This window comes from Apium graveolens, chromosome 8 (assembly GCF_009905375.1).
Source record: "Apium graveolens cultivar Ventura chromosome 8, ASM990537v1, whole genome shotgun sequence".
Taxonomy (NCBI): Eukaryota; Viridiplantae; Streptophyta; class Magnoliopsida; order Apiales; family Apiaceae; genus Apium; species Apium graveolens.
In genome coordinates, this window is record NC_133654.1 from 120,288,499 (window position 1) to 120,301,228 (window position 12,730).

The following is a 12,730-nucleotide window of genomic DNA, read 5'->3' on the forward strand; positions in this document are numbered from 1 at the left end:
ATCCGTTTCTAAGAACTTTATTCCAGGAGAATCAAGTCAAGTCAGGAAGGAAAAGAAAGTTAATGTTGGTCATCTGTCTATCAAGCAATTGAATACCAGATTAGAAAAGATTGAGGTTAAAACAGAAACTAAAAAGAAAAACAATAGAAATGGGAAAGTAGGAATTAACAAACATAACAACTACACACCTAATAAATATGCACCAAGAAAAATCTGTGCTAAGTGTGGTAGTGTTAATCACTTGTCTGTTAGTTGCAAACTTGCTATGCCTACTTCCATGTCTGCATCCTCTTCTTTTCCCAACATGACTGCAATGCCTACCATGCCTATGAATGCTATGTCTACTCAGAATATGAATGCACAATTTGGTAATATGCCATTTGCACCTAATCCTTATTATGCTGCATTTAATATGCCTCAAATACCATTTAGCATGCCTTACTGGAATAACATGTTTGCAAATAGCATGCCTTTTCCTGTTAATCAAAATGTGCATGATAATTCTGTTCTAACGACTGGTTTTAAAGGTCCAACTCAAATGACTAAGGATGAATCAGAAATTCCCAAGTCAAATGAGATCAAACCTAAGAAACCAAAGAAGAAAGTTAACAAGGCAGGACCCAAGGAAACTTGTGTACCAAAATTAACTTGATTTGATTTTGATGTGTGCAGGGAAACAAAAAGAATCGTTGGTATCTGGATAGTGGTTGCTCAAGGCACATGACTGTTGACTCTACCCTGCTCACTGAGTTCAAGGAAAGAGCTGGACCAAGTATTACTTTTGGAGATGACAACAAAGGTTATACTGTGGGGTATGGCTTGATTTAAAAAGATAATGTCATCATTGCAGAGGTTGCCATAGTGGATGGTCTCAAGCATAATTTGTTGAGTATCAGCCAGCTTTGTGATAAGGGCAACTCAGTTACTTTCAATTCAGAAGCATGTGTTGTGACAAATGAAAAGAGCAACAAAGTTGTTCTCACTGGAGTGAGAAAAGTAAATGTGTACTTAGCTGACTTCAACTCATCAAATGCAGAATCAGTAACTTGTCTTCTCAGTAAACCAAGTCAAGATGAAAGTTGACCATGGCACAAGAAACTGTCCCATCTAAACTTCAAGACCATGAATGAACTTATCAAGAAAGAACTGGTTAGAGGTATTCCTTAAGTGGAGTTTACTAAGGATGGATTGTGTGATGCCTGCCAGAAAGGAAAGCAGATCGAAGCATCATTCAGAAAGAAGCTTGATTTAACAATTGAAGAATCTTTGCAATTGTTGCACATGGATTTGTTCGGACCAGTCAACGTGTTATCCATCTCAAGTAAAAGATTTTGCCTAGTAATTGTGGATGATTTCTCAAAGTTCTCTTTGACATATTTTCTAAAGTCCAAAGATGAAGCTAGTGAAATTATCATCAATCACATAAGGCAAGTCAACAATCATCCTGACTTTAAAGTAAGAAGAATCAGGAGTGACAATGGAACTGAGTTTAAGAATTCTGTGATGAGATCATTTTGTGAAGAGAATGGGATTATGCATGAGTTTTCTGCAAAAAGAACTACATAACAAAATGGAGTAGTGGAAAGGAAGAACATACCTCTTATTGAAGCTGCAAGGTCAATGCTTGAAGAATCAAAGTTACGAACATATTTTGGGCTGAAGCTGTGAATACTGCCTGCTACACTCAGAATATCTCTTTGGTTAATCAAGCAAAGTGCATGACACCCTACCAATTGTTCAAGAATAGGAAGCCAACTCTAAATTTTCTTCATGTCTTTGGCTGCAAATGTTATATCTTAAGGAATCAAACTGATCAACATGGAAAGTTTGATGCTAAAACAGATGAAGGAATTTTTGTTGGATATACTGTGGGAAAAGCATATAGAGTCTACAGTCTAAGAACCAACATTGTTATAGAATCAGTACATGTTATGTTTGATGATGAAAAGATTGAAGGACTGCAAGATGGAGATTTTCATGAAAGCCTCAAGTTTGATAATGTGAAGATGGTTAGTGATGACAGTGATGATGAAAATGATCAAGCAACAATGACTAAGGATAATGCAGAAAAATATATAACTAATGAAGTAAATAATTCAACATCTGTCAAGTTACAAAATGCTTCATCCGTCGGGAGACAATCTTTCTTATCCGTCGGGAGACAATCAACTTCATCCGTCGAGATACAAAGTGCATCATCCGTCGGAACAATGAGAGAAGCTGAGAGTCAGAATAGATCACCCACAAAAAGTACCCTTTTCTCAAATCAAAGATTCACAAATTCAGGGGGTGTTTCTCATAATCAAAACTCAGTCACACATCAAGACAACAATGAGGCATCTTCATCTAGAGCTAACCTACCTCAACAAAGAAAATGGACTAAAGATCACCCTTTTGAGCTCATCATTGGTGATGCATCTTCTAGAGTTCAAACAAGGAAAACAACTCAAGAAGAATGTCTATATAGTAGCTTCCTTTCTAAGGAAAAACCAAAGAAGGTAGAAGAAGCTTTGTTGGATCCTGATTGGATTTTAGCTATGCGGGAGGAGTTAAACCAATTTGAAAGGAACAAGGTATGAAAGTCGGTACCCAAAACTAAAGGAAAGAATCCAATTGACACCAAGTGGGTATTCAGAAACAAGATGGATGAAAATGGCATAGTGGTCAGGAATAAAGCTAGATTGGTTGCTAAGGGCTACTGCCAACAAGAAGGAATATATTTTGATGAAACTTTTTCTCCTGTTGCAAGACTTGAAGCTATCAGAATTTTCTTAGCCTATGCAGCCCAAGCCAATTTCAAGGTCTATCAAATGGATGTCAAAAGTGCCTTTCTGAATGGAGATTTGGAGGAGGAAGTCTATGTCAGTCAGCCTCCTGGTTTTGAAGATCCAAATTTTCCAGAATATGTCTATTATCTTTTGAAAGCACTTTATGGATTGAAGCAAACACCTAGAGCCTGGTATGACACTTTATCAAAGTTTCTTTTGGAAAATCACTTCAGAAGAGGTACTGTTGATAAAACTTTATTCTTCAGAAATGTTAATGGCTCTAGTATACTTGTTCAAATTTATGTAGATGATATTATATTTGGCTTTACAGATGAAAAACTTTACAAAAAGTTTGCCAAATTGATGCAAAGTAAGTATGAAATGAGCATGATGGGAGAACTAACTTACTTTCTTGGTTTACAAGTTAAGCAAGTTAGTGATGGAATATTCATTAGTCAAACTAAATATATTTATGATCTTTTAAAGAAGTTTGATCTAATTGATTGCACATCTGCAAAAACTCTCATGGCCACTGCAACTAAACTTGAATTAAACACTACTGAAAAATCTGTGGATATTTCAAGCTATACGGGCATGGTTGTCTCACTTCTGTACTAAACATCTAGTAGGCCAGATATAATGTTTGCTACTTGTTTTGTGCTAAATTTCAGGCTGATCCTAGAGAATCTCACTTAGTAGCTATAAATAGAATTTTCAGATATCTCAAGGGTACACCAAAACTTGGCATTTGGTACCCTAGAGATTCTGGTTTTGCTATAACTGGTTATTCAGATACAGATTATGCAGGTTGTAAAATAGACAGAAAAAGCACAACAGGAACCTGTTAATTTATAGGGAACAAGCTTGTGTCCTGGTTTAGTGAAAAGCAAAATTCAGTTTCTACTTCTACAACTGAAGCTGAATATATTACTGCTGGTAGTTGTTGTGCACAGATTTTGTGGATGAAAAACCAATTGTTGGACTATGGTCTACAAGTGGACATGATTCCCATTTTCTGTGATAACACAACTGCACTTGCCATCACTGAAAATCCAGTACAACATTCAAGAACAAAGCACATAGACATCAAGTACCACTTCATTAGGGAATATGTGATGAATGGTATTATGGAACTTCATTTTGTTCCAAGTGAAAAGCAGATTGCAGATATCTTTACCAAGCCACTTGATGAATCCACCTTTTCAAGGTTGGTAAGTGAGTTAGGTATGCTTAATTATTCTTGAATCATTTCAGATATTTTTGCATGTTATTATGCAGCCAGAAACTTAATTGATTTTTCTATTTTGGATGAAATTTTGGCTAAGTCAAAATTTACATCCCGACGTATGCTCATTATCCATCGAGTTTGATCATCTGTCGAAATAACATTTATTAATAAAAATCAATTACTTTTCTAGATTATTTATAACCCGACGAATAATTGTTTTATTCTCATCCGTCGAAGTGTCCCAATCTTAACCGTTAAAACTCTGAACATTATCCATCGGGTATACTTACAGTTTATAAGTATAACACGATGGATAATTGACATAATTTTGACAGTTTATTTATTTTAAACGGCTAGTTTCGGCTATTTTGATTTGTTTCTTTATTTCACTTTATTATTTTTGACAGTTTATTTCTGAGATAGTATAAAAGCATAATTCATTTTTATTCTATTCTTTTATCATTCTCAAATCAATTGCTCTAACTCCTTTCTTCTCCAAAGCAAATACTCTCTCTTTAAATTGCCATACTTTAACAATGCCACCAGTAGTCAAAATCATGTCCCAGTCTAGATTCATCTATGAAAAGAACAACTTCGTAGCTCTTGGGAACAAGGATATTCCACAATTTGGAGATTTTCACTAAATGATAGACTTTGTGAAGGGCTGTAAACTCAGTTATGCTATGCTGGAATCTCCCACAATCTACTGTGAGGCTGTGGAGTAGATATGGACAACTGTTGTCTACCAATCTTCTGACAAGACCATAACTTTCACTCTTAAAGGTAAGTAATTCTGCATTAATAGTGACATTATCAAAGCATACTTTAAAATTCCAGATAACACTACTACTGTTCCACACACATATGCTAATTTAGTTAACATGCTTAATTCTATGGGCTATGCACTTTCTACTTCTAAGTTAAGTGAGATTAGGAGGCTAGGTCTTAGAAAGGAATGGAGCTATCTGTGTGATGTGGTAACTAAGGTATTTTCTGGTAAAGTGAGTAATTTTGATTCTGTTAACATTGCCATGCTTAACATGCTTTATATGCTAGTTACTGATAAGTACTTTAACTTCAGTGACATGATCATGTTTGAGTTAGGTTATAAGTTAGGGGAACTTAATAAGAGAGTTAAAAGTGTCTATTATCATAGATTCTTTATGATGCTTGCTAACCATCTTATTGAGAATATTGTTGCTGAGAACCCAACCAATAAATTGAATTGTTGGGTTCAAGAAAGGAGAATCATTACAGATCTCAACAGAGCAAGTCACCACAAAGAGGTGCCCCTCTTCTATTTTCCAATCATGGGGGGACCTCAGGTAAGTGAGGTAAGCACCACTGTCTCTTCTCTTCCAACCTCATAAATTTCTTTGCCTTCAAGTGGAGCTATGGAATCTGTGTTAATGACCTAACAAATGCCTACCCAAGCTACCAAAATAATAATTTCAAAATCCAAAGCTAAGAAAGCCCCCTCAGCTTTCTCTTAAAACAAACTAGTTGTAAAAACTATCAAACACAAAGAGGGGAGTGTGAAGGAGAGTGAGTTAGGTGAGGGACAGGGTGAAAATCAAAGAAACCCTAAGGATAAGGCTGGTGAGATTATTGTACCCAAGCCTAGCCATACCACAGTTTCCCAACAAGATGTGGTTGTTAATAATGAAATCAGCACAACTCTAGTTTCTTCCTCCCAAAAGGATGTTACTCTTAAAACAAGCTCCCAACCAGGAGCACATGCCAAGAGGGTAAGGGACACAAGTTCACCATAAACTTATGCCAGGAAGAAAAGATCTAAAACCCTTGGGGATGCACAGGGAACACATACAGTGTAAACTGGAGCTAAAGACTCAGTCACTACACCATCTCAAAGTCAGCTTGATGTGACTCCAATAAATGTGGAGTCACAACCAAAATCATTAATAATTGAAGTACCTGAAACACCAAATTCACCCACACACTCACTGGATGTAGATATGATTCATACATCACTTCCAAATTCTCCATCTTTAACTTTATTAGAGAAGCCAAAAATCCAAGCAAGTGAGCATCATCTTTTAGATGATTTGTTGGCTCACTTGCCAATTCTTTCTGAGTCTATTGAGACATTTGTGCCTAAATTTTCATCAATCTGCACAGAGTCTACAATATTCTCCACTCCAAACTCATTCATTTCTTCTATCCCGGTGGATATTGTTCATCCGTCGAGTAGTGATTGTATCCCGGCGGATGTGCCTAATAGCAGTCATCCGTTAGCTAGCCCAACTACTATCCCGATGGATGTTCCTCATCCGCCGGTACTCTCGGCACAACTTCAAATCCCAACAATTGTCACAAATGCAGATGACCTAGTAGTAGTACAATCACTCTTAGGACTGAGGGCAGGGAGTGAATTGAGTGAGAGGCTGGGTTGCTACTAGGAAAAAGGAGAGGAAAGGAGTGAACCAATGCAGACCATTTCTTCAAGGTGGCAAAAGTGAGTGAGGGGAGTCCACCTTAGATGGTGAAGGTGAGGGTGTGAGGGTGGGAAGCCAAGGGGTGCCCTTGATGTAAAAATAGAGAGAAATTGAGAGAAAAACATGTATATCTGAATGGGAAGAGCCAATTGTTAGTGAGTTAATCGATGTCAATGAGGCTGACAAGAAATAGCTAATTCAGCAAGAATATCAAGTTGTTTTAGACTCTATTTTTTTTGGAGCTGAGGCATTTACTCACCCTGTGTCAGCATATTAAGTCCTAGCTGAACATGGCAATATGGTTGCAGAATATATGCTCAACTTGGTCCATACATTTGAATCCATGCAGAGAGCCAAGAATGCTATCACCTCCATGCCTTCTACAGCTGGTGATGACATAGACTATGAAGCTGGTGGGTTTGAAGAGTTATTTGGAGAAGAAGATGATGATAAAGGAGAATCAATGAACATAGGGGGAGAAGAAGGCCCCAGCTCCAGATCTGGCCTGCCTTCCTGGGCATTTTCCAAGGAATGTGATGTTCAACACTTCAAGACAACTCTCATCCATCAAATTCAAGAGACACATAATGCTCTTCAATCCACTACAAATGCTAGCACCAGGAAGCTCTTATGGGAACATCTCAACTCTCTACAATTACATCAAATCCAAGCTCTTCAACACAATCAGGATGTCACTTCTATCAAAACTGAGATTGACCAAGTAAAGAAGGATATCTCTGAAAGATTGGATGCTAAACTTCCAGATGCAACAATGCTTGACATTAAAAGATAGCTAAGGAAGAATTCTAATCTTGTCACTAAAGTGGATTCCCTAGATGCAAGGCTAACTGTAATAGAAGCATTCTCACTGGTATCTAGCTATATCAAGCTCAGCAAACTCAGTTGATGTAAAAGCTGGTTATTGCAAAAGCTGGTGGTTGCACAAACTTCTACCTCTACTCTACTTGAAGATAACAAAAAGGGGGAGAAAGATTCAACAATCCAAGTCAATCAAGCAGAGCCAACCAGTAAGGGGAGCATGTGGTAAATGTTCAAATTAGTCGAGTAATTGTTCCAGAAATTACTCTGCCAAAGCCACCAGTATTGGATAGGATTAATCCGATCCAAATAACAGCTGCTAAACTTGAGTCAAAGACAAATCCCAAGATGCTTGATGTTGCTGTTGTTGAGAAGGAACTGGATGAGAAATGGAAGAAGATTGATGTAGCTATTCAGGAGAAATTTGGTCAGCTACAGAAGCCAGACAAGACCTTTCATCACCATTCTCAAGTCAAACACATCTCAGTTCATGAAATTAGTCTAAGCAACTTGGAAAAAGGCCAAACTTCTTGTATCAAATCTTCAAAGGAAAATCTGGCCTTGAAGCCTAAAAGAAACTACTCAAAGTTCTCAGACAAAAATCCTATGGATCTTGTGTTTGAGACACCTAGGCCAGATGAGAAGAAGTTGTTGGCTAGGTCAGTTGCATTTTTCAAAGATCTAACTGATTCAGTACTTAAAAGAAGGATTTCCAAAATCTACATAAATGGTAAAGAAATATGTGTGGTGGTTGGACACCCTCAGTTTGTAGAATCTAAGAAGGAAGAGAAGGAAAGAATCAGGCAAGAAAAGAAGCAATCTTAGATGCTAAGATGCTTAAACAAAAGAAGGAGCAAGTTGCTATTTTGGCCAAACTTCAAGCTGTGAAGACTACAACTGAGATTTCTGCACAATCATCTGTGATTATTGAACCTCAAGATCATAAAATGCATCAGGAACCACAACAGAAAATGAGACTGAGATACAAGCTCCATTTCAAAAGAAAATTGGACTTTAGTGATGAGGAAATGGAAGACTACATTCCCATAAAGTCTACAACTTCAACTCAGACATCCAATCCCTCAATGGTGCATAAAGAATTCAAGGTGGATCCAACTAAGAATTTTCATGGTGAGCCTATAATTCCAAAGGATGATCCAATGGACTGGGATAGTTTTCCAATTCCTGAACTAAATTTACCTATCTTCAACAATCTAAAGAAAACAAAGATAAGAGCAACCAAGAAAAGCAAGCCTGTAACTCTCGAGACCAAGACCTTAACTAAATATAAATCTACAGTCAACAATGAAGATCTTTTATATATCTGTGATATCAAGGATTTTTCATATTTAAACCTCTACTTGGATGAACTGGAAGAAGTAAGAGGAATTGATGCTCACAGACATCTTCCTGAAAGATTGGAAGGCAGGGAAAGAAATCACATGGCCTCTTCATAGGATTCTAGAAGAAAGCTGTTCTGTACTAATAAAGATCTACTCATCTCTCAAAAAGAACTTTGGATTTAATGTGACTGCAAGGAGATTGGTTCTAAAGAAGATTGAAGAGCTAAGGAGTAATAAAGCCAAAGATGCACTTCCAAAAACTCTATCAATTCCCTTCACAGGAAAGAGAGTGCATTTGAGGCCTTATTGGCTGATGGAATTCATGGATGATAAGGGAGTTAGAAGATTCTTTAGACTGGTTGACCAATTGAGTATCTCTAGCAATGAGAATCTATTGGAAATGCAAGAAATGTTGGATCTATCTGAAGCTAATGAACTTAAATTCCACAGACAACTCCAAAATCAAATTGAGGAAAACAACAGGAAGCTTGGGAAGAAATCCAGACAATCAAGGAAATAGAATTATCTGCTCAGACTAGAGGAGCACCTTGATAATGATTGTGAGAACTCTTTGTACACATTGCTTTTTTCAATTTTCAATAAATATTGCAGCACTTATCAGTTTTATCTACTACTTTTTAATCTGTATTTTTAGGGTGTTTTGTTATCATCAAGTTTCTCTAAATTTATGGCTACAATTCAAGTAGACATAAATTGGGGGAGATTGTTATATGTTGTGAACTTGATGATAAGTTAAACAAAACACCTTAGTATATTTAACTTAGTGAATTTTGTAGCACTCGACGGATAATCTAATATAGTCCCGACGGATGAACTTTACAGTCCCGAACGATGACAGATTAATATCCATCGAGTGAGTAGCTTATGTATCAAATAAGTTATGTAGCACATTTCTGCGAACAACATATTTTAGTCAAGTAGATTGTGTAGGGTTCTCTAAGTCATGTTGACTACTAGATTGATATGCAGAATAGGTTGACTAATTGTAAATATGAGATGTATTGTAATTCTATATAAGTGAAATAGAGTCAAGTGGCAAATAGACTCCCGATGGATGATCTACAAGACTCCCGACGGATGATAAATATAGCTCCCGACAGATGACAAATATAGTCCCGACGGATGATCAAATTCAAATAGTTGTTGATAGTGACAACACAGTCACATATGTTGGGTGTTTGCAAAAGGAATGTGGCATCTTGTTAAGCAGGAATTTGAGAACAAAGAAGCATTACCATTTCCATGCTATTGTGAAGACAATCAAAGATATTGGAAAGAGTAATGAAGCAACATGATTTTGGACTAGATAAATTTTGTTTTATTATCTTATCTTATTGTCATGTAACTTGGTGATATATAAACCAAATGTAGCAAGTAGAACAATCAACGAAGCAAGCTTATTTTCATAGAAACATATAAAGCTATATTCTGTAAGCATATCTCTGTAGTTTTATTTGTTCAAACTTGTAAAACAGCTGTGAGCTATTCAAAGCTTCACATGGTTCTCAATTGATATATATATCTCTGGTGGATACTTTCAAATCCACCAGAAAGTTTTAAAAGCTTGTGTTTTTATTACTTAGTGTTTTGATTTCTATCACTCTTTTATTCTGCACCGTTGCTAATCAAACACTGTTATATTTATTAAGTTAGAACATTCTTTAAATTTTAAAAAGGATCCAGAATTACATTAACCCCCCCTTTTATAATTCTTGTTGTATTGTTAGGGAATAACAGTTTTGACTTATCGAGGTCTCTGAGTTCTAGAATGTGAACTTGACTTGTCGAGATCTTTGAGTTCTTGAATGAGAACTTGAATTGTCGAGGTCTCTGAGTTCTCCAATGAGAACTTGACTTATCGAGGTCTCCAAGTCTCTGCATGTCAAATTGACTTGTCGATATCTCCAATCTTCATATCTTCATTTGGCTTGTCGATATCTCTGTGACTCCTCGATAAGTTATCCCTGACTTCTCGATAAGTCATTCTGGAGATCTCGAATGACATCTCTATATGCCTTGATCTGTGACTTGTTGATTTCTTGACTTAGAATATTTTTTCCTAAAACAGATTTATTCAACTCCAAGCTTTTTAACAATTTCTCTGAGGCATGATCTTCTTGATCTTCTTCCAGATTTTATTCTTAGGCTTGAGACTGTTTACAGAAAACTACTTTAGTCTAATCTTTGACATTTTTACAGACTAAAGAAATACAATACATAATACAAATTAAGATTATCATACAACTAATTCTTAGGGCTGTCAATTTGACTTAGTCTAGTTATAGTACAAGCATGTCTTGCACAATAGTCTCCCCCAATTTGTGAGAAGAATGTTTATCATAAATTCATGCCTAGTAACAAGACTAACCCCAAGTCACAATGAACAATAGAACATTACATAGAAAATTGATAGAAATAAAATTACAACTTTTATTCATTGAATGATTGCATGAGTTTGATTGATACATTCATTTACATAAAATCCTCATAACTTGGCTCTTTTCTAATGAAGTCCTTAAGCTCTACTAGCACTTGAAGTTCTTCTATGATTTCAGTACCTCTTAGAGTTTTCACAAGCTTGAGCCACTCATCTAATAAATAACCATTCAGATACTTAGCTCTAAATCTAGTAAATCTTCCAACCTTTATATTCATAAAGTGTCCATCTTTAGAGAGTCTGCACAGCCCCTTAGCCTTTAGCTCATGTGATCTTTGTTCCATTCTTGCAAGCTCTTCTGCATACTTTCTATCATTTTCAGCCTTTGCTCTTGCATTTGTTTCATCCCTTTCTCTCACCCATACACATAATACAGCCTTCCAATCCCTTATAATAGTATCTGTATCCTTCATCAAGCTGATTACTCTTTTAAATTCTGTGGTTGAAAGTATATCCATGAAACTGCTGCCAAGTAGAGTGAAGGTACTATCATCATAATATATCCTGATTTTTGTATAGGATACAACCCAGACTCTGACTATTTCTTCAGCCAGCTTTTGAAAGTATTCTTCATATGTGATGCACCAATTTAGTGGCAGGAAGTCAGATTGATCATAGCAATTCTAGATAGCCCCTTCAATAACTTGCAATTTCTTAGGTTTTCTTCCAACAAATTTGTAATGAGTTTTCATAGGGCTTGAATGAGGGTAGGTTTGAGATTTCTTTAAGGTGGATTGGCTGAATGTGATTGGTATTTTGAGTAAGGTGTTTGCAGTTGGTTTGTACAAGAACTTAGGCTTTGAGGTCAAAGATAGATGAGGGTTTGAGCTTATAAGTTATTGGCTTTAGCAGATTGGATTTGGATTGATTGGATATTTCTTTTGGTTCTTGAATCATCCTCCTTCTTTCTTCTTTTCTCATCCCATTTCTTCTCATCATTCCCTTTCTTCTTTGTATCTCTTTTCTTATCTCCTTCTTTGCTGATAGCTACCTTAAAGGATTGACTTGGATTTGAGCCAGAAGGTTTTTGATCATCTTTCTTCTGCTCATCATCATCCAAGTTATCCTTATTGATTTGAATTTTAGGCAAATTGGCTTCAGGATTCCTCAGATATCTCCCATACAGTTTAATCATTTCCTGATCCTCAACAATTTGATACTGCTCAGTCTTCAAGTCAGTCTCCAAGGTCATTATGAGTTTTTTGTTTACCATGACATATTGCTTAGGAATATGGAAGTGTTTGCAATGTTTGGTGGTATGACAGATATATGCCACTCCCTTGCTTGGTTGTAAGTATGCTTCTGGAAAAGCAGCTACTTGAACTTTCTTCAATTCAGTTAGCAAGAAAGTATCTTCTTGAATCACTCTATGGATTTTATTTATTAGAATATCCAACTCAGATGCCCTTCTAGATGTGTGATAGTTAAGGGACACATATATAAATCTGTCAACCCCAGAGTCATTAATGTTGACCACATCCTTTTCTCCTGAAAATTGTCCTTAGTCACCAAGATCACCCTTATAGAACTTATTGTCTTGTTCAAGGCCTTCTTGTATGTGAATAAATTATTTTTAAGAGAAGCCCTGAGAGCCTTGAGTAATTCATCAAGTTCCCTGCTCAAACTAGGTCCCTCGGCTGCTCTGATAAGCCTCTCCA